This window comes from Triturus cristatus, chromosome 10 (genome assembly GCF_964204655.1).
Source record: "Triturus cristatus chromosome 10, aTriCri1.1, whole genome shotgun sequence".
Taxonomy (NCBI): domain Eukaryota; kingdom Metazoa; phylum Chordata; class Amphibia; order Caudata; family Salamandridae; genus Triturus; species Triturus cristatus.
This window is the reverse complement of record NC_140593.1, coordinates 725923206-725949916: the sequence shown is the minus strand read 5'-3', so window position 1 is coordinate 725949916 and position 26711 is coordinate 725923206.

Sequence of the window (26711 nt, the reverse complement as noted above, 5' to 3'; positions counted from 1 at the left end):
TAACCAGTAGGCCAGAGTAAGAGTCTAGGACCTTAACCTGTAGGCCAGAGTACGAGTCTAAGACCTTAGCTATTAGGCCAGAGTAAGAGTTAAGACCTTAACCATTAGGCCAGAGTAAGAGTCTAAGACCTTAGTTATTGGGCCAGAGTAAGAGTTAAGACCTTAGCTATTAGGCCAGAGTAAGAGTTAAGACCTTAGATATTAGGCCAGAGTAAGAGTTAAGACCTTAACCTCTAGGCCAGAGTACGAGTCTAAGACCTAAGCTATTAGGCCAGAGTACGAGTCTAAGACCTGAGCTATTAGGCCATAGTAAGAGTTAAGACCTTAACCAGTAGGCCAGAGTACGAGTCTAAGACCTTAGCTATTAGGCCAGAGTAAGAGTTAAGACCTTAACCAGTAGGCCAGAGTAAGAGTTAAGACCTTAATCAGTAGGCCAGAGTACAAGTCTAAGACCTTAGCTATTAGGCCAGAGTAAGAGTTAAGACCTTAACCAGTAGGCCAGAGTAAGAGTTAAGATCTTAACCAGTAGGCCAGAGTACGAGTCTAAGACCTTAGCTATTAGGCCAGAGTAAGAGTTAAGACCTTAACCAGTAGGCCAATGTAAGAGTTAAGACCTTAACCATTAGGCCAGAGTACGAGTCTAGGACATTAGCTATTAGGCCAGAGTAAGAGTTAAGACCTTAACCACTAGGCCAGAGTAAGAGTTAAGACCTTAACCTGTAAGACAGAGTAAGAGTTAAGACCTTAACCTGTAGGCTATAGTACGAGTCTAAGTCCTTAACCATTAGGCCAGATTACGATTCTAAGACCTTAGCTATTAGGCCAGAGTAAGAGTTAAGACCTTAACCAGTAGGCCAGAGTAAGAATTAAGACCTTAGCTATTAGGCCAGAGTAAGAGTTAAGACCTTAAGAAGTAGGCCAGAGTAAGAGTTAAGACCTTAACCATTAGGCCAGAGTACGAGTTAAGACCTTAACCTGTAGGCCAGCATATGAGTCTAAGACCTTAGCTATTAGGCCAGAGTAAGAGTTAAGACCTTAACCAGTAGGCCAGAGTAAGAGTTAAGACCTTAACCAGTAGGCCAGAGTAAGAGTTAAGACCTTAACCAGTAGGCCAGATTAAGAGTTAAGACCTTAACCTGTAGGCCAGAGTAAGAGTTAAGACCTTAACCAGTAGGCCAGAGTAAGAATTAAGACCTTAGCTATTAGGCCAGAGTAAGAGTTAAGACCTTAAGAAGTAGGCCCGAGTAAGAGTTAAGACCTTAACCAGTAGGCCAGAGTAAGAGTTAAGACCTTAACCAGTAGGCCAGAGTACGTGTCTGATACCTTAGCTATTAGGCCATAGTATGAGTTAAGACCTTAGCTATTAGCCCAGAGTAAGAGTTAAGACCTTAACCATTAGGCCAGAGTACGAGTTAAGACCTTAACCAGTAGGCCAGAGTAAGAGTTAAGACCTTAACCTGTAGGCCATAGTATGAGTCTAAGACCTTAGCTATTAGGCCAGAGTAAGAGTTGAGACCTTAGCTATTAGGCCAGAGTAAGAGTTAAAACCTTAACCATTATGCCAGAGTACGAGTCTAAGACATTAGCTATTAGGCCAGAGTAAGAGTTAAGACCTTAACCAGTAGGCCAGAGTAAGAAATTAGACCTTAGCTATTAGGCCAGAGTAAGAATTAAGACCTTAAGAAGTAGGCCTGAGTAAGAGTTAAGACCTTAACCATTAGGCCAGAGTATGAGTCTAAGACCTTAGCTATTAGGCCAGAGTAAGAGTTAAGACCTTAACCAGTAGGCCAGAGTAAGAGTTAAGACCTTAACCAGTAGGCCAGAGTAAGAGTTAAGACCTTAGCTATTAGGCCAGAGTAGGAGTTAAGACCTTAGCTATTAGGCCAGAGTAAGAGTTAAGACCTTAACCAGAAGGCCAGAGTAAGACTTAAGACTTTAACCAGTAGGCCAGAGTAAGAGTTAAGACCTTAATCTATAGGCCATAGTACGAGTCTAAGACCTTAGCTATTAGGCCAGAGTAAGCGTTAAGACCTTAACCAGTAGGCCAGAGAAAGAGATAAGACCTTAACCTGTAGGCCAGAGTACGAGTCTAAGACCTTAGCTATTAGGCCAGAGTAAGAGTTAAGACCTTAGCTATTAGGCCAGAGTAAGAGTTAAGACCTTAACCAGTAGGTCAGAGTAAGAGTTAAGACCTTAACCAGTAGGCCAGAGTAAGAGTTAAGACCTTAACCAGTAGGCCAGAGTAAGAGTTAAAACCTTAACCAGGAGGCCAGAGTACGAGTCTAAGACCTTAGCTATTAGGCCAGAGTAAGAGTTAAGACCTTAGCTATTAGGCCAGAGTAAGAGTTAAGACCTTAACCAGAAGGCCAGAGTAAGAGTTAAGACCTTAACCAGTAGGCCAGAGTAAGAGTTAAGACCTCAACCTGTAGGCCATAGTACGAGTCTAAGACCTTAGGTATTAGGCCAGAGTAAGCATTAAGACCTTAACCAGTAGGCCAGAGTACGAGTCTAAGACCTTAGCTATTAGGCCAGAGTAAGAGTGCAGACCTTAGCTATTAGGCCAGAGTAAGAGTTAAGACCTTAATCAGTAGGCCAGAGTAAGAGTTAAGACCTTAACCAGTAGGCCAGAGTAAGAGTTAAGACCTTAACCAGTAGGCCAGAGTAAGATTTAAGACCTTAACCAGTAGGCCAGAGTAAGATTTAAGACATTAACCTGTAGGCCAGAGTACAAGTTAAGACCCTAACCATTAGGCCAGAGTACGAGTCTAAGACCTTAGCTATTAGGCCAGAGTAAGAGTTAAGACCTTAACCAGTAGGCCAGAGTAAGAGTTAAGACCTTAACCATTAGGGGAGAGTACGAGTCTAAGACCTTAGCTATTAGGCCAGAGTAAGAGTTAAGACCTTAACCTGTAGGCAAGAGTTAGAGTTAAGACCTTAACCAGTAGGCCATAGTACGAGTCTAAGACCTTAGGTATTAGGCCAGAGTAAGAGTTAAGACCTTACCCAGTAGGCCAGAGTAAGAGTTAAGACCTTAACCAGTAGGCCAGAGTACGAGTCTAAGACCTTAACCTGTAGGCCATAGTACGAGTCTAAGACCTTAGCTATTAGGCCAGAGTAAGAGTTAAGACCTTAGCTATTAGGCCAGAGTAAGAGTTAAGACCTTAACCTGTAAGCCAGAGTAAGAGTTAAGACTTTAACCTGTAGGCCATAGTACGAGTCTAAGACCTTAGCTATTAGGCCAGAGTAAGAGTTAAGACCTTAGATATTAGGCCAGAGTAAGAGTTAATACCTTAACCTGTAGGCCATAGTATAAGTCTACGACCTTAACTATTAGGCCAGAGTAAGAGTTAAGACCTTAACCAGTAGGCCAGAGTATGTGTCTAATACCTTAGGTATTAGGCCATAGTACGAGTCTAAGACCTTAGCTATTAGGCCAGAGTAAGAGTTAAGACCTTAACCAGTAGGCCAGAGTAAGAGTTAAGACCTTAACCATTAGGCCAGAGTAAGAGTCTAAGACCTTAGCTATTAGGCCAGAGTAAGAGTTAAGACCTTAAGCTGTAGGCCATAGTACGAGTCTAAGACCTTAGCTATTAGGCCCGAGTAAAAGTTAAGACATTAACCTGTAGGCCATAGTATGAGTCTAAGACCTTAGCTGTTAGGCCAGAGTAAGCGTTAAGACCTTAACCAGTAGGCCAGAGAAAGAGATAAGACCTTAACCAGTAGGCCAGAGTAAGAGTTAAGACCTTAACCAGTAGGCCAGAGTAAGAGTTAAGACCTTAGCTATTAGGCCAGAGTAGGAGTTAAGACCTTAGCTATTAGGGCAGCGTAAGAGTTAAGACCTTAACCAGAAGGCCAGAGTAAGACTTAAGACTTTAACCAGTAGGCCAGAGTAAGAGTTAAGACCTTAACCTGTAGGCCATAGTACGAGTCTAAGACCTTAGCTATTAGGCCAGAGTAAGCGTTAAGACCTTAACCAGTAGGCCAGAGAAAGAGATAAGACCTTAACCATTAGGCCAGAGTACGAGTCTAAGACCTTAGCTATTGGGCCAGAGTAAGAGTTAAGACATCAGCTATTAGGCCAGAGTACGAGTCTAAGACCTTTTGCTATTAGGTCAGAGTAAGAGTTAAGACCTTAACCAGTAGGCCAGAGTAAGAGTTAAGACTTTAACCAGTAGGCCAGAGTAAGAGTCTAGGACCTTAACCTGTAGGCCAGAGTACGAGTCTAAGACCTTAGCTATTAGGCCAGAGTAAGAGTTAAGACCTTAGCTATTAGGCCAGAGTAAGAATTAAGACCTTAGCTATTAGGCCAGAGTAAGAGTTAAGACCTTAAGAAGTAGGCCAGAGTAAGAGTTAAGACCTTAACCATTAGGCCAGAGTACGAGTTAAGACCTTAACCTGTAGGCCAGCATATGAGTCTAAGACCTTAGCTATTAGGCCAGAGTAAGAGTTAAGACCTTAACCAGTAGGCCAGAGTAAGAGTTAAGACCTTAACCAGTAGGCCAGAGTAAGAGTTAAGACCTTAACCAGTAGGCCAGATTAAGAGTTAAGACCTTAACCTGTAGGCCAGAGTAAGAGTTAAGACCTTAACCAGTAGGCCAGAGTAAGAAATAAGACCTTAGCTATTAGGCCAGAGTAAGAGTTAAGACCTTAAGAAGTAGGCCCGAGTAAGAGTTAAGACCTTAACCAGTAGGCCAGAGTAAGAGTTAAGACCTTAACCAGTAGGCCAGAGTACGTGTCTGATACCTTAGCTATTAGGCCATAGTATGAGTTAAGACCTTAGCTATTAGTCCAGAGTAAGAGTTAAGACCTTAACCATTAGGCCAGAGTAAGAGTTAAGACCTTAACCTGTAGGCCATAGTATGAGTCTAAGACCTTAGCTATTAGGCCAGAGTAAGAGTTGAGACCTTAGCTATTAGGCCAGAGTAAGAGTTAAAACCTTAACCATTATGCCAGAGTACAAGTCTAAGACATTAGCTATTAGGCCAGAGTAAGAGTTAAGACCTTAACCAGTAGGCCAGAGTAAGAAATTAGACCTTAGCTATTAGGCCAGAGTAAGAGTTAAGACCTTAAGAAGTAGGCCTGAGTAAGAGTTAAGACCTTAACCATTAGGCCAGAGTATGAGTCTAAGACCTTAGCTATTAGGCCAGAGTAAGAGTTAAGACCTTAACCAGTAGGCCAGAGTAAGAGTTAAGACCTTAGCTATTAGGCCAGAGTAAGAGTTAAGACCTTAACCTGTAAGCCAGAGTAAGAGTTAAGACTTTAACCTGTAGGCCATAGTACGAGTCTAAGACCTTAGCTATTAGGCCAGAGTAAGAGTTAAGACCTTAGCTATTAGGCCAGAGTAAGAGTTAATACCTTAACCTGTAGGCCATAGTATAAGTCTACGACCTTAACTATTAGGCCAGAGTAAGAGTTAAGACCTTAACCAGTAGGCCAGAGTATGTGTCTAATACCTTAGGTATTAGGCCATAGTACGAGTCTAAGACCTTAGCTATTAGGCCAGAGTAAGAGTTAAGACCTTAACCAGTAGGCCAGAGTAAGAGTTAAGACCTTAACCATTAGGCCAGAGTAAGAGTCTAAGACCTTAGCTATTAGGCCAGAGTAAGAGTTAAGACCTTAAGCTGTAGGCCATAGTACGAGTCTAAGACCTTAGCTATTAGGCCCGAGTAAGAGTTAAGACATTAACCTGTAGGCCATAGTATGAGTCTAAGACCTTAGCTGTTAGGCCAGAGTAAGCGTTAAGACCTTAACCAGTAGGCCAGAGAAAGAGATAAGACCTTAACCAGTAGGCCAGAGTAAGAGTTAAGACCTTAACCAGTAGGCCAGAGTAAGAGTTAAGACCTTAGCTATTAGGCCAGAGTAGGAGTTAAGACCTTAGCTATTAGGCCAGCGTAAGAGTTAAGACCTTAACCAGAAGGCCAGAGTAAGACTTAAGACTTTAACCAGTAGGCCAGAGTAAGAGTTAAGACCTTAACCTGTAGGCCATAGTACGAGTCTAAGACCTTAGCTATTAGGCCAGAGTAAGCGTTAAGACCTTAACCAGTAGGCCAGAGAAAGAGATAAGACCTTAACCATTAGGCCAGAGTACGAGTCTAAGACCTTAGCTATTGGGCCAGAGTAAGAGTTAAGACATCAGCTATTAGGCCAGAGTACGAGTCTAAGACCTTTTGCTATTAGGTCAGAGTAAGAGTTAAGACCTTAACCAGTAGGCCAGAGTAAGAGTTAAGACTTTAACCAGTAGGCCAGAGTAAGAGTCTAGGACCTTAACCTGTAGGCCAGAGTACGAGTCTAAGACCTTAGCTATTAGGCCAGAGTAAGAGTTAAGACCTTAACCATTAGGCCAGAGTAAGAGTCTAAGACCTTAGTTATTGGGCCAGAGTAAGAGTTAAGACCTTAGCTATTAGGCCAGAGTAAGAGTTAAGACCTTAGATATTAGGCCAGAGTAAGAGTTAAGACCTTAACCTCTAGGCCAGAGTACGAGTCTAAGACCTAAGCTATTAGGCCAGAGTACGAGTCTAAGACCTGAGCTATTAGGCCATAGTAAGAGTTAAGACCTTAACCAGTAGGCCAGAGTACGAGTCTAAGACCTTAGCTATTAGGCCAGAGTAAGAGTTAAGACCTTAACCAGTAGGCCAGAGTAAGAGTTAAGACCTTAATCAGTAGGCCAGAGTACGAGTCTAAGACCTTAGCTATTAGGCCAGAGTAAGAGTTAAGACCTTAACCAGTAGGCCAGAGTAAGAGTTAAGATCTTAACCAGTAGGCCAGAGTACGAGTCTAAGACCTTAGCTATTAGGCCAGAGTAAGAGTTAAGACCTTAACCAGTAGGCCAATGTAAGAGTTAAGACCTTAACCATTAGGCCAGAGTACGAGTCTAGGACATTAGCTATTAGGCCAGAGTAAGAGTTAAGACCTTAACCACTAGGCCAGAGTAAGAGTTAAGACCTTAACCTGTAAGACAGAGTAAGAGTTAAGACCTTAACCTGTAGGCTATAGTACGAGTCTAAGTCCTTAACCATTAGGCCAGCATATGAGTCTAAGACCTTAGCAATTAGGCCAGAGTAAGAGTTAAGACCTTAACCAGTAGGCCAGAGTAAGAGTTAAGACCTTAACCAGTAGGCCAGAGTAAGAGTTAAGACCTTAACCAGTAGGCCAGATGAAGAGTTAAGACCTTAACCTGTAGGCCAGAGTAAGAGTTAAGACCTTAACCAGTAGGCCAGAGTAAGAATTAAGACCTTAGCTATTAGGCCAGAGTAAGAGTTAAGACCTTAAGAAGTAGGCCCGAGTAAGAGTTAAGACCTTAACCAGTAGGCCAGAGTAAGAGTTAAGACCTTAACCAGTAGGCCAGAGTACCTGTCTGATACCTTAGCTATTAGGCCATAGTATGAGTTAAGACCTTAGCTATTAGTCCAGAGTAAGAGTTAAGACCTTAACCATTAGGCCAGAGTACGAGTTAAGACCTTAACCAGTAGGCCAGAGTAAGAGTTAAGACCTTAACCTGTAGGCCATAGTATGAGTCTAAGACCTTAGCTATTAGGCCAGAGTAAGAGTTGAGACCTTAGCTATTAGGCCAGAGTAAGAGTTAAAACCTTAACCATTATGCCAGAGTACGAGTCTAAGACATTAGCTATTAGGCCAGAGTAAGAGTTAAGACCTTAACCAGTAGGCCAGAGTAAGAAATTAGACCTTAGCTATTAGGCCAGAGTAAGAGTTAAGACCTTAAGAAGTAGGCCTGAGTAAGAGTTAAAACCTTAACCATTAGGCCAGTGTATGAGTCTAAGACCTTAGCTATTAGGCCAGAGTAAGAGTTAAGACCTTAACCAGTAGGCCAGAGTAAGAGTTAAGACCTTAACCAGTAGGCCAGAGTAAGAGTCTAAGACCTTAGTTATTGGGCCAGAGTAAGAGTTAAGAAGACCTTAGCTATTAGGCCAGAGTAAGAGTTAAGACCTTAGATATTAGGCCAGAGTAAGAGTTAAGACCTTAACCTCTAGGCCAGAGTACGAGTCTAAGACCTAAGCTATTAGGCCAGAGTACGAGTCTAAGACCTGAGCTATTAGGCCATAGTAAGAGTTAAGACCTTAACCAGTAGGCCAGAGTACGAGTCTAAGACCTTAGCTATTAGGCCAGAGTAAGAGTTAAGACCTTAACCAGTAGGCCAGAGTAAGAGTTAAGACCTTAATCAGTAGGCCAGAGTACGAGTCTAAGACCTTAGCTATTAGGCCAGAGTAAGAGTTAAGACCTTAACCAGTAGGCCAGAGTAAGAGTTAAGATCTTAACCAGTAGGCCAGAGTACGAGTCTAAGACCTTAGCTATTAGGCCAGAGTAAGAGTTAAGACCTTAACCAGTAGGCCAATGTAAGAGTTAAGACCTTAACCATTAGGCCAGAGTACGAGTCTAGGACATTAGCTATTAGGCCAGAGTAAGAGTTAAGACCTTAACCACTAGGCCAGAGTAAGAGTTAAGACCTTAACCTGTAAGACAGAGTAAGAGTTAAGACCTTAACCTGTAGGCTATAGTACGAGTCTAAGTCCTTAACCATTAGGCCAGATTACGATTCTAAGACCTTAGCTATTAGGCCAGAGTAAGAGTTAAGACCTTAACCAGTAGGCCAGAGTAAGAATTAAGACCTTAGCTATTAGGCCAGAGTAAGAGTTAAGACCTTAAGAAGTAGGCCAGAGTAAGAGTTAAGACCTTAACCATTAGGCCAGAGTACGAGTTAAGACCTTAACCTGTAGGCCAGCATATGAGTCTAAGACCTTAGCTATTAGGCCAGAGTAAGAGTTAAGACCTTAACCAGTAGGCCAGAGTAAGAGTTAAGACCTTAACCAGTAGGCCAGAGTAAGAGTTAAGACCTTAACCAGTAGGCCAGAGTAAGAGTTAAGACCTTAACCAGTAGGCCAGAGTACGTGTCTGATACCTTAGCTATTAGGCCATAGTATGAGTTAAGACCTTAGCTATTAGCCCAGAGTAAGAGTTAAGACCTTAACCATTAGGCCAGAGTACGAGTTAAGACCTTAACCAGTATGCCAGAGTAAGAGTTAAGACCTTAACCTGTAGGCCATAGTATGAGTCTAAGACCTTAGCTATTAGGCCAGAGTAAGAGTTGAGACCTTAGCTATTAGGCCAGAGTAAGAGTTAAAACCTTAACCATTATGCCAGAGTACGAGTCTAAGACATTAGCTATTAGGCCAGAGTAAGAGTTAAGACCTTAACCAGTAGGCCAGAGTAAGAAATTAGACCTTAGCTATTAGGCCAGAGTAAGAGTTAAGACCTTAAGAAGTAGGCCTGAGTAAGAGTTAAGACCTTAACCATTAGGCCAGAGTATGAGTCTAAGACCTTAGCTATTAGGCCAGAGTAAGAGTTAAGACCTTAACCAGTAGGCCAGAGTAAGAGTTAAGACCTTAACCAGTAGGCCAGAGTAAGAGTTAAGACCTTAGCTATTAGGCCAGAGTAGGAGTTAAGACCTTAGCTATTAGGCCAGAGTAAGAGTTAAGACCTTAACCAGAAGGCCAGAGTAAGACTTAAGACTTTAACCAGTAGGCCAGAGTAAGAGTTAAGACCTTAATCTATAGGCCATAGTACGAGTCTAAGACCTTAGCTATTAGGCCAGAGTAAGCGTTAAGACCTTAACCAGTAGGCCAGAGAAAGAGATAAGACCTTAACCTGTAGGCCAGAGTACGAGTCTAAGACCTTAGCTATTAGGCCAGAGTAAGAGTTAAGACCTTAGCTATTAGGCCAGAGTAAGAGTTAAGACCTTAACCAGTAGGTCAGAGTAAGAGTTAAGACCTTAACCAGTAGGCCAGAGTAAGAGTTAAGACCTTAACCAGTAGGCCAGAGTACGTGTCTGATACCTTAGCTATTAGGCCATAGTATGAGTTAAGACCTTAGCTATTAGTCCAGAGTAAGAGTTAAGACCTTAACCATTAGGCCAGAGTACGAGTTAAGACCTTAACCAGTAGGCCAGAGTAAGAGTTAAGACCTTAACCTGTAGGCCATAGTATGAGTCTAAGACCTTAGCTATTAGGCCAGAGTAAGAGTTGAGACCTTAGCTATTAGGCCAGAGTAAGAGTTAAAACCTTAACCATTATGCCAGAGTACGAGTCTAAGACATTAGCTATTAGGCCAGAGTAAGAGTTAAGACCTTAACCAGTAGGCCAGAGTAAGAAATTAGACCTTAGCTATTAGGCCAGAGTAAGAGTTAAGACCTTAAGAAGTAGGCCTGAGTAAGAGTTAAGACCTTAACCATTAGGCCAGAGTATGAGTCTAAGACCTTAGCTATTAGGCCAGAGTAAGAGTTAAGACCTTAACCAGTAGGCCAGAGTAAGAGTTAAGACCTTAACCAGTAGGCCAGAGTAAGAGTTAAGACCTTAGCTATTAGGCCAGAGTAGGAGTTAAGACCTTAGCTATTAGGCCAGAGTAAGAGTTAAGACCTTAACCAGAAGGCCAGAGTAAGACTTAAGACTTTAACCAGTAGGCCAGAGTAAGAGTTAAGACCTTAATCTATAGGCCATAGTACGAGTCTAAGACCTTAGCTATTAGGCCAGAGTAAGCGTTAAGACCTTAACCAGTAGGCCAGAGAAAGAGATAAGACCTTAACCTGTAGGCCAGAGTACGAGTCTAAGACCTTAGCTATTAGGCCAGAGTAAGAGTTAAGACCTTAGCTATTAGGCCAGAGTAAGAGTTAAGACCTTAACCAGTAGGTCAGAGTAAGAGTTAAGACCTTAACCAGTAGGCCAGAGTAAGAGTTAAGACCTTAACCAGTAGGCCAGAGTAAGAGTTAAAACCTTAACCAGGAGGCCAGAGTACGAGTCTAAGACCTTAGCTATTAGGCCAGAGTAAGAGTTAAGACCTTAGCTATTAGGCCAGAGTAAGAGTTAAGACCTTAACCAGAAGGCCAGAGTAAGAGTTAAGACCTTAACCAGTAGGCCAGAGTAAGAGTTAAGACCTCAACCTGTAGGCCATAGTACGAGTCTAAGACCTTAGGTATTAGGCCAGAGTAAGCATTAAGACCTTAACCAGTAGGCCAGAGTACGAGTCTAAGACCTTAGCTATTAGGCCAGAGTAAGAGTGCAGACCTTAGCTATTAGGCCAGAGTAAGAGTTAAGACCTTAATCAGTAGGCCAGAGTAAGAGTTAAGACCTTAACCAGTAGGCCAGAGTAAGAGTTAAGACCTTAACCAGTAGGCCAGAGTAAGATTTAAGACCTTAACCAGTAGGCCAGAGTAAGATTTAAGACATTAACCTGTAGGCCAGAGTACAAGTTAAGACCCTAACCATTAGGCCAGAGTATGAGTCTAAGACCTTAGCTATTAGGCCAGAGTAAGAGTTAAGACCTTAACCAGTAGGCCAGAGTAAGAGTTAAGACCTTAACCATTAGGGGAGAGTACGAGTCTAAGACCTTAGCTATTAGGCCAGAGTAAGAGTTAAGACCTTAACCTGTAGGCAAGAGTTAGAGTTAAGACCTTAACCAGTAGGCCATAGTACGAGTCTAAGACCTTAGGTATTAGGCCAGAGTAAGAGTTAAGACCTTACCCAGTAGGCCAGAGTAAGAGTTAAGACCTTAACCAGTAGGCCAGAGTACGAGTCTAAGACCTTAACCTGTAGGCCATAGTACGAGTCTAAGACCTTAGCTATTAGGCCAGAGTAAGAGTTAAGACCTTAGCTATTAGGCCAGAGTAAGAGTTAAGACCTTAACCTGTAAGCCAGAGTAAGAGTTAAGACTTTAACCTGTAGGCCATAGTACGAGTCTAAGACCTTAGCTATTAGGCCAGAGTAAGAGTTAAGACCTTAGCTATTAGGCCAGAGTAAGAGTTAATACCTTAACCTGTAGGCCATAGTATAAGTCTACGACCTTAACTATTAGGCCAGAGTAAGAGTTAAGACCTTAACCAGTAGGCCAGAGTATGTGTCTAATACCTTAGGTATTAGGCCATAGTACGAGTCTAAGACCTTAGCTATTAGGCCAGAGTAAGAGTTAAGACCTTAACCAGTAGGCCAGAGTAAGAGTTAAGACCTTAACCATTAGGCCAGAGTAAGAGTCTAAGACCTTAGCTATTAGGCCAGAGTAAGAGTTAAGACCTTAAGCTGTAGGCCATAGTACGAGTCTAAGACCTTAGCTATTAGGCCCGAGTAAGAGTTAAGACATTAACCTGTAGGCCATAGTATGAGTCTAAGACCTTAGCTGTTAGGCCAGAGCAAGCGTTAAGACCTTAACCAGTAGGCCAGAGAAAGAGATAAGACCTTAACCAGTAGGCCAGAGTAAGAGTTAAGACCTTAACCAGTAGGCCAGAGTAAGAGTTAAGACCTTAGCTATTAGGCCAGAGTAGGAGTTAAGACCTTAGCTATTAGGCCAGCGTAAGAGTTAAGACCTTAACCAGAAGGCCAGAGTAAGACTTAAGACTTTAACCAGTAGGCCAGAGTAAGAGTTAAGACCTTAACCTGTAGGCCATAGTACGAGTCTAAGACCTTAGCTATTAGGCCAGAGTAAGCGTTAAGACCTTAACCAGTAGGCCAGAGAAAGAGATAAGACCTTAACCATTAGGCCAGAGTACGAGTCTAAGACCTTAGTTATTGGGCCAGAGTAAGAGTTAAGACCTCAGCTATTAGGCCAGAGTACGAGTCTAAGACCTTTTGCTATTAGGTCAGAGTAAGAGTTAAGACCTTAACCAGTAGGCCAGAGTAAGAGTTAAGACTTTAACCAGTAGGCCAGAGTAAGAGTCTAGGACCTTAACCTGTAAGCCAGAGTACGAGTCTAAGACCTTAGCTATTAGGCCAGAGTAAGAGTTAAGACCTTAACCATTAGGCCAGAGTAAGAGTCTAAGACCTTAGTTATTGGGCCAGAGTAAGAGTTAAGACCTTAGCTATTAGGCCAGAGTAAGAGTTAAGACCTTAGATATTAGGCCAGAGTAAGAGTTAAGACCTTAACCTCTAGGCCAGAGTACGAGTCTAAGACCTAAGCTATTAGGCCAGAGTACGAGTCTAAGACCTGAGCTATTAGGCCATAGTAAGAGTTAAGACCTTAACCAGTAGGCCAGAGTACGAGTCTAAGACCTTAGCTATTAGGCCAGAGTAAGAGTTAAGACCTTAACCAGTAGGCCAGAGTAAGAGTTAAGACCTTAATCAGTAGGCCAGAGTACTAGTCTAAGACCTTAGCTATTAGGCCAGAGTAAGAGTTAAGACCTTAACCAGTAGGCCAGAGTAAGAGTTAAGATCTTAACCAGTAGGCCAGAGTACGAGTCTAAGACCTTAGCTATTAGGCCAGAGTAAGAGTTAAGACCTTAACCAGTAGGCCAATGTAAGAGTTAAGACCTTAACCATTAGGCCAGAGTACGAGTCTAGGACATTAGCTATTAGGCCAGAGTAAGAGTTAAGACCTTAACCACTAGGCCAGAGTAAGAGTTAAGACCTTAACCTGTAAGACAGAGTAAGAGTTAAGACCTTAACCTGTAGGCTATAGTACGAGTCTAAGTCCTTAACCATTAGGCCAGCATATGAGTCTAAGACCTTAGATATTAGGCCAGAGTAAGAGTTAAGACCTTAACCAGTAGGCCAGAGTAAGAGTTAAGACCTTAACCAGTAGGCCAGATTAAGAGTTAAGACCTTAACCTGTAGGCCAGAGTAAGAGTTAAGACCTTAACCAGTAGGCCAGAGTAAGAATTAAGACCTTAGCTATTAGGCCAGAGTAAGAGTTAAGACCTTAAGAAGTAGGCCCGAGTAAGAGTTAAGACCTTAACCAGTAGGCCAGAGTAAGAGTTAAGACCTTAACCAGTAGGCCAGAGTACCTGTCTGATACCTTAGCTATTAGGCCATAGTATGAGTTAAGACCTTAGCTATTAGTCCAGAGTAAGAGTTAAGACCTTAACCATTAGGCCAGAGTACGAGTTAAGACCTTAACCAGTAGGCCAGAGTAAGAGTTAAGACCTTAACCTGTAGGCCATAGTATGAGTCTAAGACCTTAGCTATTAGGCCAGAGTAAGAGTTGAGACCTTAGCTATTAGGCCAGAGTAAGAGTTAAAACCTTAACCATTATGCCAGAGTACGAGTCTAAGACATTAGCTATTAGGCCAGAGTAAGAGTTAAGACCTTAACCAGTAGGCCAGAGTAAGAAATTAGACCTTAGCTATTAGGCCAGAGTAAGAGTTAAGACCTTAAGAAGTAGGCCTGAGTAAGAGTTAAGACCTTAACCATTAGGCCAGTGTATGAGTCTAAGACCTTAGCTATTAGGCCAGAGTAAGAGTTAAGACCTTAACCAGTAGGCCAGAGTAAGAGTTAAGACCTTAACCAGTAGGCCAGAGTAAGAGTCTAAGACCTTAGTTATTGGGCCAGAGTAAGAGTTAAGACCTTAGCTATTAGGCCAGAGTAAGAGTTAAGACCTTAGATATTAGGCCAGAGTAAGAGTTAAGACCTTAACCTCTAGGCCAGAGTACGAGTCTAAGACCTAAGCTATTAGGCCAGAGTACGAGTCTAAGACCTGAGCTATTAGGCCATAGTAAGAGTTAAGACCTTAACCAGTAGGCCAGAGTACGAGTCTAAGACCTTAGCTATTAGGCCAGAGTAAGAGTTAAGACCTTAACCAGTAGGCCAGAGTAAGAGTTAAGACCTTAATCAGTAGGCCAGAGTACGAGTCTAAGACCTTAGCTATTAGGCCAGAGTAAGAGTTAAGACCTTAACCAGTAGGCCAGAGTAAGAGTTAAGATCTTAACCAGTAGACCAGAGTACGAGTCTAAGACCTTAGCTATTAGGCCAGAGTAAGAGTTAAGACCTTAACCAGTAGGCCAATGTAAGAGTTAAGACCTTAACCATTAGGCCAGAGTACGAGTCTAGGACATTAGCTATTAGGCCAGAGTAAGAGTTAAGACCTTAACCACTAGGCCAGAGTAAGAGTTAAGACCTTAACCTGTAAGACAGAGTAAGAGTTAAGACCTTAACCTGTAGGCTATAGTACGAGTCTAAGTCCTTAACCATTAGGCCAGATTACGATTCTAAGACCTTAGCTATTAGGCCAGAGTAAGAGTTAAGACCTTAACCAGTAGGCCAGAGTAAGAATTAAGACCTTAGCTATTAGGCCAGAGTAAGAGTTAAGACCTTAAGAAGTAGGCCAGAGTAAGAGTTAAGACCTTAACCATTAGGCCAGAGTACGAGTTAAGACCTTAACCTGTAGGCCAGCATATGAGTCTAAGACCTTAGCTATTAGGCCAGAGTAAGAGTTAAGACCTTAACCAGTAGGCCAGAGTAAGAGTTAAGACCTTAACCAGTAGGCCAGAGTAAGAGTTAAGACCTTAACCAGTAGGCCAGAGTAAGAGTTAAGACCTTAACCAGTAGGCCAGAGTACGTGTCTGATACCTTAGCTATTAGGCCATAGTATGAGTTAAGACCTTAGCTATTAGCCCAGAGTAAGAGTTAAGACCTTAACCATTAGGCCAGAGTACGAGTTAAGACCTTAACCAGTATGCCAGAGTAAGAGTTAAGACCTTAACCTGTAGGCCATAGTATGAGTCTAAGACCTTAGCTATTAGGCCAGAGTAAGAGTTGAGACCTTAGCTATTAGGCCAGAGTAAGAGTTAAAACCTTAACCATTATGCCAGAGTACGAGTCTAAGACATTAGCTATTAGGCCAGAGTAAGAGTTAAGACCTTAACCAGTAGGCCAGAGTAAGAAATTAGACCTTAGCTATTAGGCCAGAGTAAGAGTTAAGACCTTAAGAAGTAGGCCTGAGTAAGAGTTAAGACCTTAACCATTAGGCCAGAGTATGAGTCTAAGACCTTAGCTATTAGGCCAGAGTAAGAGTTAAGACCTTAACCAGTAGGCCAGAGTAAGAGTTAAGACCTTAACCAGTAGGCCAGAGTAAGAGTTAAGACCTTAGCTATTAGGCCAGAGTAGGAGTTAAGACCTTAGCTATTAGGCCAGAGTAAGAGTTAAGACCTTAACCAGAAGGCCAGAGTAAGACTTAAGACTTTAACCAGTAGGCCAGAGTAAGAGTTAAGACCTTAATCTATAGGCCATAGTACGAGTCTAAGACCTTAGCTATTAGGCCAGAGTAAGCGTTAAGACCTTAACCAGTAGGCCAGAGAAAGAGATAAGACCTTAACCTGTAGGCCAGAGTACGAGTCTAAGACCTTAGCTATTAGGCCAGAGTAAGAGTTAAGACCTTAGCTATTAGGCCAGAGTAAGAGTTAAGACCTTAACCAGTAGGTCAGAGTAAGAGTTAAGACCTTAACCAGTAGGCCAGAGTAAGAGTTAAGACCTTAACCAGTAGGCCAGAGTAAGAGTTAAAACCTTAACCAGGAGGCCAGAGTACGAGTCTAAGACCTTAGCTATTAGGCCAGAGTAAGAGTTAAGACCTTAGCTATTAGGCCAGAGTAAGAGTTAAGACCTTAACCAGAAGGCCAGAGTAAGAGTTAAGACCTTAACCAGTAGGCCAGAGTAAGAGTTAAGACCTCAATCTGTAGGCCATAGTACGAGTCTAAGACCTTAGGTATTAGGCCAGAGTAAGCATTAAGACCTTAACCAGTAGGCCAGAGTACGAGTCTAAGACCTTAGCTATTAGGCCAGAGTAAGAGTGCAGACCTTAGCTATTAGGCCAGAGTAAGAGTTAAGACCTTAATCAGTAGGCCAGAGTAAGAGTTAAGACCTTAACCAGTAGGCCAGAGTAAGAGTTAAGACCTTAACCAGTAGGCCAGAGTAAGATTTAAGACCTTAACCAGTAGGCCAGAGTAAGATTTAAGACATTAACCTGTAGGCCAGAGTACAAGTTAAGACCCTAACCATTAGGCCAGAGTACGAGTCTAAGACATTAGCTATTAGGCCAGAGTAAGAGTTAAGACCTTAACCAGTAGGCCAGAGTAAGAGTTAAGACCTTAACCATTAGGGGAGAGTACGAGTCTAAGACCTTAGCTATTAGGCCAGAGTAAGAGTTAAGACCTTAACCTGTAGGCAAGAGTTAGAGTTAAGACCTTAACCAGTAGGCCATAGTACGAGTCTAAGACCTTAGGTATTAGGCCAGAGTAAGAGTTAAGACCTTACCCAGTAGGCCAGAGTAAGAGTTAAGACCTTAACCAGTAGGCCAGAGTACGAGTCTAAGACCTTAACCTGTAGGCCATAGTACGAGTCTAAGACCTTAGCTATTAGGCCAGAGTAAGAGTTAAGACCTTAGCTATTAGGCCAGAGTAAGAGTTAAGACCTTAACCTGTAAGCCAGAGTAAGAGTTAAGACTTTAACCTGTAGGCCATAGTACGAGTCTAAGACCTTAGCTATTAGGCCAGAGTAAGAGTTAAGACCTTAGCTATTAGGCCAAAGTAAGAGTTAACACCTTAACCTGTAGGCCATAGTATAAGTCTACGACCTTAACTATTAGGCCAGAGTAAGAGTTAAGACCTTAACCAGTAGGCCAGAGTATGTGTCTAATACCTTAGGTATTAGGCCATAGTACGAGTCTAAGACCTTAGCTATTAGGCCAGAGTAAGAGTTAAGACCTTAACCAGTAGGCCAGAGTAAGAGTTAAGACCTTAACCATTAGGCCAGAGTAAGAGTCTAAGACCTTAGCTATTAGGCCAGAGTAAGAGTTAAGACCTTAAGCTGTAGGCCATAGTACGAGTCTAAGACCTTAGCTATTAGGCCCGAGTAAGAGTTAAGACATTAACCTGTAGGCCATAGTATGAGTCTAAGACCTTAGCTGTTAGGCCAGAGTAAGCGTTAAGACCTTAACCAGTAGGCCAGAGAAAGAGATAAGACCTTAACCAGTAGGCCAGAGTAAGAGTTAAGACCTTAACCAGTAGGCCAGAGTAAGAGTTAAGACCTTAGCTATTAGGCCAGAGTAGGAGTTAAGACCTTAGCTATTAGGCCAGCGTAAGAGTTAAGACCTTAACCAGAAGGCCAGAGTAAGACTTAAGACTTTAACCAGTAGGCCAGAGTAAGAGTTAAGACCTTAACCTGTAGGCCATAGTACGAGTCTAAGACCTTAGCTATTAGGCCAGAGTAAGCGTTAAGACCTTAACCAGTAGGCCAGAGAAAGAGATAAGACCTTAACCATTAGGCCAGAGTACGAGTCTAAGACCTTAGCTATTGGGCCAGAGTAAGAGTTAAGACATCAGCTATTAGGCCAGAGTATGAGTCTAAGACCTTTTGCAATTAGGTCAGAGTAAGAGTTAAGACCTTAACCAGTAGGCCAGAGTAAGAGTTAAGACTTTAACCAGTAGGCCAGAGTAAGAGTCTAGGACCTTAACCTGTAGGCCAGAGTACGAGTCTAAGACCTTAGCTATTAGGCCAGAGTAAGAGTTAAGACCTTAACCATTAGGCCAGAGTAAGAGTCTAAGACCTTAGTTATTGGGCCAGAGTAAGAGTTAAGACCTTAGCTATTAGGCCAGAGTAAGAGTTAAGACCTTAGATATTAGGCCAGAGTAAGAGTTAAGACCTTAACCTCTAGGCCAGAGTACGAGTCTAAGACCTAAGCTATTAGGCCAGAGTACGAGTCTAAGACCTGAGCTATTAGGCCATAGTAAGAGTTAAGACCTTAACCAGTAGGCCAGAGTACGAGTCTAAGACCTTAGCTATTAGGCCAGAGTAAGAGTTAAGACCTTAACCAGTAGGCCAGAGTAAGAGTTAAGACCTTAATCAGTAGGCCAGAGTACGAGTCTAAGACCTTAGCTATTAGGCCAGAGTAAGAGTTAAGACCTTAACCAGTAGGCCAGAGTAAGAGTTAAGATCTTAACCAGTAGGCCAGAGTACGAGTCTAAGACCTTAGCTATTAGGCCAGAGTAAGAGTTAAGACCATAACCAGTAGGCCAATGTAAGAGTTAAGACCTTAACCATTAGGCCAGAGTACGAGTCTAGGACATTAGCTATTAGGCCAGAGTAAGAGTTAAGACCTTAACCACTAGGCCAGAGTAAGAGTTAAGACCTTAACCTGTAAGACAGAGTAAGAGTTAAGACCTTAACCTGTAGGCTATAGTATGAGTCTAAGTCCTTAACCATTAGGCCAGATTACGATTCTAAGACCTTAGCTATTAGGCCAGAGTAAGAGTTAAGACCTTAACCAGTAGGCCAGAGTAAGAATTAAGACCTTAGCTATTAGGCCAGAGTAAGAGTTAAGACCTTAAGAAGTAGGCCAGAGTAAGAGTTAAGACCTTAACCTGTAGGCCAGCATATGAGTCTAAGACCTTAGCTATTAGGCCAGAGTAAGAGTTAAGACCTTAACCAGTAGGCCAGAGTAAGAGTTAAGACCTTAACCAGTAGGCCAGAGTAAGAGTTAAGACCTTAACCAGTAGGCCAGATTAAGAGTTAAGACCTTAACCTGTAGGCCAGAGTAAGAGTTAAGACCTTAACCAGTAGGCCAGAGTAAGAATTAAGACCTTAGCTATTAGGCCAGAGTAAGAGTTAAGACCTTAAGAAGTAGGCCCGAGTAAGAGTTAAGACCTTAACCAGTAGGCCAGAGTAAGAGTTAAGACCTTAACCAGTAGGCCAGAGTACCTGTCTGATACCTTAGCTATTAGGCCATAGTATGAGTTAAGACCTTAGCTATTAGGCCAGAGTACGAGTTAAGACCTTAACCAGTAGGCCAGAGTAAGAGTTAAGACCTTAACCTGTAGGCCATAGTATGAGTCTAAGACCTTAGCTATTAGGCCAGAGTAAGAGTTGAGACCTTAGCTATTAGGCCAGAGTAAGAGGTAAAACCTTAACCATTATGCCAGAGTACGAGTCTAAGACATTAGCTATTAGGCCAGAGTAAGAGTTAAGACCTTAACCAGTAGGCCAGAGTAAGAAATTAGACCTTAGCTATTAGGCCAGAGTAAGAGTTAAGACCTTAAGAAGTAGGCCTGAGTAAGAGTTAGGACCTTAACCATTAGGCCAGTGTATGAGTCTAAGACCTTAGCTATTAGGCCAGAGTAAGAGTTAAGACCTTAACCAGTAGGCCAGAGTAAGAGTTAAGACCTTAACCAGTAGGCCAGAGTAAGAGTTAAGACCTTAGCTATTAGGCCAGAGTAGGAGTTAAGACCTTAGCTATTAGGCCAGAGTAAGAGTTAAGACCTTAACCAGAAGGCCAGAGTAAGACTTAAGACTTTAACCAGTAGGCCAGAGTAAGAGTTAAGACCTTAATCTATAGGCCATAGTACGAGTCTAAGACCTTAGCTATTAGGCCAGAGTAAGCGTTAAGACCTTAACCAGTAGGCCAGAGAAAGAGATAAGACCTTAACCTGTAGGCCAGAGTACGAGTCTAAGACCTTAGCTATTAGGCCAGAGTAAGAGTTAAGACCTTAGCTATTAGGCCAGAGTAAGAGTTAAGACCTTAACCAGTAGGTCAGAGTAAGAGTTAAGACCTTAACCAGTAGGCCAGAGTAAGAGTTAAAACCTTAACCAGGAGGCCAGAGTACGAGTCTAAGACCTTAGCTATTAGGCCAGAGTAAGAGTTAAGACCTTAGCTATTAGGCCAGAGTAAGAGTTAAGACCTTAACCAGAAGGCCAGAGTAAGAGTTAAGACCTTAACCAGTAGGCCAGAGTAAGAGTTAAGACCTCAACCTGTAGGCCATAGTACGAGTCTAAGACCTTAGGTATTAGGCCAGAGTAAGCATTAAGACCTTAACCAGTAGGCCAGAGTACGAGTCTAAGACCTTAGCTATTAGGCCAGAGTAAGAGTGCAGACCTTAGCTATTAGGCCAAAGTAAGAGTTAAGACCTTAATCAGTAGGCCAGAGTAAGAGTTAAGACCTTAACCAGTAGGCCAGAGTAAGAGTTAAGACCTTAACCAGTAGGCCAGAGTAAGATTTAAGACCTTAACCAGTAGGCCAGAGTAAGATTTAAGACATTAACCTGTAGGCCAGAGTACAAGTTAAGACCCTAACCATTAGGCCAGAGTACGAGTCTAAGACCTTAGCTATTAGGCCAGAGTAAGAGTTAAGACCTTAACCAGTAGGCCAGAGTAAGAGTTAAGACCTTAACCATTAGGGGAGAGTACGAGTCTAAGACCTTAGCTATTAGGCCAGAGTAAGAGTTAAGACCTTAACCTGTAGGCAAGAGTTAGAGTTAAGACCTTAACCAGTAGGCCATAGTACGAGTCTAAGACCTTAGGTATTAGGCCAGAGTAAGAGTTAAGACCTTAACCAGTAGGCCAGAGTAAGAGTTAAGACCTTAACCAGTAGGCCAGAGTACGAGTCTAAGACCTTAACCTGTAGGCCATAGTACGAGTCTAAGACCTTAGCTATTAGGCCAGAGTAAGAGTTAAGACCTTAGCTATTAGGCCAGAGTAAGAGTTAAGACCTTAACCTGTAAGCCAGAGTAAGAGTTAAGACTTTAACCTGTAGGCCATAGTACGAGTCTAAGACCTTAGCTATTAGGCCAGAGTAAGAGTTAAGACCTTAGCTATTAGGCCAGAGTAAGAGTTAATACCTTAACCTGTAGGCCATAGTATAAGTCTACGACCTTAACTATTAGGCCAGAGTAAGAGTTAAGACCTTAACCAGTAGGCCAGAGTATGTGTCTAATACCTTAGGTATTAGGCCATAGTACGAGTCTAAGACCTTAGCTATTAGGCCAGAGTAAGAGTTAAGACCTTAACCAGTAGGCCAGAGTAAGAGTTAAGACCTTAACCATTAGGCCAGAGTAAGAGTCTAAGACCTTAGCTATTAGGCCAGAGTAAGAGTTAAGACCTTAAGCTGTAGGCCATAGTACGAGTCTAAGACCTTAGCTATTAGGCCCGAGTAAGAGTTAAGACATTAACCTGTAGGCCATAGTATGAGTCTAAGACCTTAGCTGTTAGGCCAGAGTAAGCGTTAAGACCTTAACCAGTAGGCCAGAGAAAGAGATAAGACCTTAACCAGTAGGCCAGAGTAAGAGTTAAGACCATAACCTGTAGGCCATAGTACGATTCTAAGACCATAGGTATTAGGCCAGAGTAAGCATTAAGACCTTAACCAGTAGGCCAGAGTATGAGTCTAAGACCTTAGCTATTAGGCCAGAGTAAGAGTGCAGACCTTAGCTATTAGGCCAGAGTAAGAGTTAAAACCTTAACCAGTAGGCCAGAGTACGATTTAAGACCTTAACCAGTAGGCCAGAGTAAGATTTAAGACATTAACCTGTAGGCCAGAGTACAAGTTAAGACCTTAACCAGTAGGCCAGAGTAAGAGTTAAGACCTTAACCTGTAGGCCAGTGTATGAGTCTAAGACCTTAGCTATTAGGCCAGTGTAAGAGTTAAGACCTTAACCAGTAGGCCAGAGTAAGAGTTAAGACCTTAACCAGTAGGCCAGAGTAAGATTTAAGACCTTATCCAGTAGGCCAGAGTAAAATTTAAGACATTAACCTGTAGGCCAGATTACAAGTTAAGACCTTAACCATTAGGCCAGAGTACGAGTCTAAGACCTTAGCTATTAGGCCAGAGTAAGAGTTAAGACCTTAACCAGTAGGCCAGAGTAAGAGTTAAGACCTTAACCATTAGGAGAGAGTACGAGTCTAAGACCTTAGCTATTAGGCCAGAGTAAGAGTTAAGACCTTAACCTGTAGGCAAGAGTAAGAGTTAAGACCTTAACCAGTAGGCCATAGTACGAGTCTAAGACCTTAGGTATTAGGCCAGAGTAAGAGTTAAGACCTTAACCAGTAAGCCAGAGTATGAGTTAAGACCTTAACCAGTAGGCCAGAGTACGAGTCTAAGACCTTAACCTGTAGGCCATAGTACGAGTCTAAGACCTTAGCTATTAGGCCAGAGTAAGAGTTAAGACCTTAGCTATTAGGCCAGAGTAAGAGTTAAGACCTTAACCTGTAAGCCAGAGTAAGAGTTAAAACTTTAACCTGTAGGCCATAGTACGAGTCTAAGACCTTAGCTATTAGGCCAGAGTAAGAGTTAAGACCTTAGCTATTAGGCCAGAGTAAGAGTTAATACCTTAACCTGTAGGCCATATTATAAGTCTAAGACCTTAGCTATTAGGCCAGAGTAAGAGTTAAGACCTTAACCAGTAGGCCAGAGTATGTGTCTAATATCTTAGCTATTAGGCCATAGTACGAGTCTAAGACCTTAGCTATTAGGCCAGAGTAAGAGTTAAGACCTTAACCAGTAGGCCAGAGTAAGAGTTAAGACCTTAACCATTAGGCCAGAGTACGAGTCTAAGACCTTAGCTATTAGGCCAGAATAAGAGTTAGGACCTTAAGCTGTAGGCCATAGTACGAGTCTAAGACCTTAGCTATTAGGCCAGAGTAAGAGTTAAGACATTAACCTGTAGGCCATAGTACGAGTCTAAGACCTTAGCTATTAGGCCAGAGTAAGCATTAAGACCTTAACCAGTAGGCCAGAGAAAGAGACAAGACCTTAACCAGTAGGCCAGAGTAAGAGTCTAAGACCTTAGCTATTAGGCCAGAGTAAGAGTTAAGACCTTAACCAGTAGGCCAGAGTAAGAATTAAGACCTTAGCTATTAGGCCGGAGTAAGAGTTAAGACCATAAGAAGTAGGCCAGAGTAAGAGTTAAGACCTTAACCATTAGGCCAGAGTACGAGTCTAAGACCTTAGCTATTAGGCCAGAGTAAGAGTTAAGACCTTAGCTATTAGGCCAGAGTAAGCGTTAAGACCTTAACCAGTAGGCCAGAGTATGTGTCTAATACCTTAGCTATTAGGCCAGAGTATGAGTTAAGACCTTAGCTATTAGGCCAGAGTAAGAGTTAAGACCTTAACCATTAGGCCAGAGTACGAGTCTAAGACCTTAGCTATTAGGCCAGAGTAAGAGTTAAGACCTTAACCTGTAGGCCAGAGTAAGAGTTAAGACCTTAACCTGTAGGCCATAGTATGAGTCTAAGACCTTAGCTATTAGGCCAGAGTAAGAGTTAAGACCTTAGCTATTAGGCCAGAGTAAGAGTTAAGACCTTAACCATTAGGCCAGAGTACGAGTCTAAGACCTTAGCTATTAGGCCAGAGTAAGAGTTAAGACCTTAACCAGTCGGCCAGAGTAAGAATTAAGACCTTAGCTATTAGGCCAGAGTAAGAGTTAAGACCTTAAGAAGTAGGCCCGAGTAAGAGTTAAGACCTTAACCAGTAGGCCAGAGTAAGAGTTAAGACCTTAACCAGTAGGCCAGAGTAAGAGTCTAAGACCTTAGCTATTAGGCCAGAGTATGAGTCTAAGACCTTAGCTATTAGGCCAGAGTAAGAGTTAAGACCGTAGCTATTAGGCCAGAGTAAGAGTTAAGACCTTAACCATTAGGCCAGACTACGAGTCTAAGACCTCAGCTATTAGGCCAGAGTAAGAGTTAAGACCTTAACCAGTAGGCCAGAGTAAGAGTTAAGACCTTAGCTATTAGGCCACAGTAGGAGTTAAGACCTTAGCTATTAGGCCAGAGTAAGAGTTAAGACCTTAACCAGAAGGCCAGAGTAAGACTTAAGACCTTAACCAGTAGGCCAGAGAAAGAGTTAAGACCTTAACCTGTAGGCCATAGTACGAGTCTAAGACCTTGGCTATTAGGCCAGAGTAAGCGTTAAGACCTTAACCAGTAGGCCAGAGTAAGAGTTAAGATCTTAACCATTAGGCCAGAGTACGAGTCTAAGACCTTAGCTATTAGGCCAGAGTAAGAGTTAAGACCTTAAGCAGTAGGCCAGAGTAAGAGTTAAGACCTTAACCAGTAGGCCAGAGTAAGAGTTAAGACCTTAACCATAAGGCCAGAGTACGAGTCTAAGACCTTAGATATTAGGCCAGAGTAAGAGTTAAGACCTTAACCTGTAGGCAAGAGTAAGAGTTAAGACCTTAACCAGTAGGCCATAGTACGAGTCTAAGACCTTAGGTATTAGGCCAGAGTAAGAGTTAAGACCTTAACCAGTAGGCCAGAGTAAGAGTTAAGACCTTAACCAGTAGGCCAGAGTACGAGTCTAAGACCTTAACCTGTAGGCCATAGTACGAGTCTAAGACCTTAGCTATTAGGCCAGAGTAAGAGTTAAGACCTTAGCTATTAGGCCAGAGTAAGAGTTAAGACCTTAACCTGTAAGCCAGAGTAAGAGTTAAGACTTTAACCTGTAGGCCATAGTACGAGTCTAAGACCTTAGCTATTAGGCCAGAGTAAGAGTTAAGACCTTAGCTATTAGGCCAGAGTAAGAGTTAATACCTTAATCTGTAGGCCATAGTATAAGTCTAAGACCTTAGCTATTAGGCCATAGTAAGAGTTAAGACCTTAACCAGTAGGCCAGAGTATGTGTCTAATACCTTAGCTATTAGGCCATAGTACGAGTCTAAGACCTTAGCTATTAGGCCAGAGTAAGAGTTAAGACCTTAACCAGTAGGCCAGAGTAAGAGTTCAGACCTTAACCATTAGGCCAGAGTACGAGTCTAAGACCTTAGCTATTAGGCCAGAGTAAGAGTTAAGACCTTAAGCTGTAGGCCATAGTACGAGTCTAAGACCTTAGCTATTAGTCCAGAGTAAGAGTTAAGACATTAACCTCTAGGCCATAGTACGAGTCTAAGACCTTAGCTATTAGGCCAGAGTAAGTGTTAAGACCTTAACCAGTAGGCCAGAGTAAGAGTTAAGACCTTAACCATTAGGCCAGAGTACGAGTCTAAGACCTTAGCTATTAGGCCAGAGTAAGAGTTAAGACCTTAACCAGTAGGCCAGAGTAAGAATTAAGACCTTAGCTATTAGGCCAGAGAAAGAGTTAAGACCATAAGAAGTAGGCCAGAGTAAGAGTTAAGACCTTAACCATTAGGCCAGAGTACGAGTCTAAGATCTTAGCTATTAGGCCAGAGTAAGAGTTAAGACCTTAGCTATTAGGCCAGAGTAAGCGTTAAGACCTTAACCAGTAGGCCAGAGTATGTGTCTAATACCTTAGCTATTAGGCCAGAGTATGAGTTAAGACCTTAGCTATTAGGCCAGAGTAAGAGTTAAGACCTTAACCATTAGGCCAGAGTACGAGTCTAAGACCTTAGCTATTAGGCCATAGTAAGAGTTAAGACCTTAACCTGTAGGCCAGAGTAAGAGTTAAGACCTTAACCTGTAGGCCATAGTATGAATGAAGCAAATTTGTATTGCGCAACTAAGCCCAATGGGCGTCAAGGCGCCTAACCAAACAATACTGACTCAGAAAATACTCGGAACTTACTGGTAGGCCTTCACAAAATTCCAGGTTTTAAGTGCTTTCCTAAAAAGGACCAAAGAGGGTTGGGACTTAATCTGCAAAGGGAGGGAGTTCCAGAGTCGTGGAGCAACGATGGAAAACGCTCTACTACCCCATCTCACCTTCTTACTTCGGGGGATTACCAATTGATTAGCCTCTGAAGAGTGGAGACATCTGCTAGGAATATAACGTACCAGAAGGGACCCCAGAGCATCAGAAGGGCCAGCAGAAAGAGCTCTGTATGTAAGACAGAGAAGTTTAAAAGTAATCCTGAAATAGATGGGGAGCCAATGTAAGTGCTTCCTAGCAGCAGTTGCAGAGGAATCTTTCGGAAGAGCCAAAACGAATTTAGCAGCAGCATTCTGCACGACCTGAAGGCGCTGAATGAGATGTTTATTAGTATCCGCATAGAGTGCGTTACAATAATCCAACCTCGAGCCAACAAGAGCAGTCACAGTTTGCTTGCGTGCCAATGGTGAGAGATAATGAAGAATTTTTCTCAGGGTCATAATGACACCCCAACATGTAGAGACCGTCCTGCTGACCTGGAGATTCATAGTCAATGAAGTATCAAAAATAACTCCAAGGTTCCTAGCAGACTTAACAGGGGAAGGGCAGGTTCCCAAAGATGTAGGCCACCAATCACTAGA